Source organism: Cynoglossus semilaevis, chromosome 12 (genome assembly GCF_000523025.1).
Source record: "Cynoglossus semilaevis isolate Cse_v1.0 chromosome 12, Cse_v1.0, whole genome shotgun sequence".
NCBI classification, from domain to species: Eukaryota; Metazoa; Chordata; class Actinopteri; order Pleuronectiformes; family Cynoglossidae; genus Cynoglossus; species Cynoglossus semilaevis.
In genome coordinates, this window is record NC_024318.1 from 12,085,429 (window position 1) to 12,086,463 (window position 1,035).

Genomic DNA, 1,035 nt, shown 5'->3' on the forward strand with positions numbered 1-1,035 from the left:
CGCTGTGGCATAGATTGACCAGTGATGTTCAGGACTATTTTGATTGTGTCAAAGACATTTTGTTTGGTTTATTTTTCTTCTATTTCCCTTTCGGTTCCTCCTTTCCAAACAACGCGCAGTTCATTAACAATGTACTTCAAAAAGCAGGAAAAAAGTTAGCTTTTTGAGTGCAATGTATCTGACTAAACAGCTAATTGTACTTGAGCACTGCATTGTTTACATTTTTGTTGCTAGTCTGCAGTCATTTTTATTGAATTTGAATTGAAATAAAATATTCGAAATTAATGCTGAAGACCAATATATTTGCAAAATACTCACCATTTACTATCGTTGTACAATAACATTTTAAGTGCTTTTGTTATTGTCTATTAAAACATGTGCTTAACATCATCACATATATTAACGTGTGATATTCTCCTTCTATATTTTACTTTTACTACTACTTATGTGATATTCTCCTTCTATATTTTACTTCATTACATGGCATCAACTTTTTGTTTATCTTTGGCTTTATCTAAATTTCTTTATCTAAATCAATATAATAGTATAATCATTTGATCTTTGGTTTTTTGTTTGTTTGTTTTTGCTGTGTGAATCGCCCAGTGAAGAATCAACAAATTTAAATCTAATCTAACTAATCTAATCTAATCTAATCTAATCTAATCTAATCTAATCTAATCTAATCTAAAAAGAATAATCCTGAGGAACAGTATACTGGGGGAAACAATGAAATTGAGTAAATCTAATATATCTAGTATAATTTCAAATTATCTCATCTAATATTATAGAATAAGTTGTTATCTAATCTAATCTAACTTAGTTGGTTATCAGAAGTGTATGGTGGGGAGGACTGCTTTGGCTACAGTCCACTTGAACTTCAAAGTGGTTACATTTTCAAGGCAACCTGATTTAAAAGAAAGTCAAAAATATCCTGATTAGTTCCCAAAATAGGATAGACATTTTCATTTGTCATAATCCTGAAATCATCTAATAAAAGCAGTCTAACTTTCCCCGTCTGCTTAAACTACAACTTTT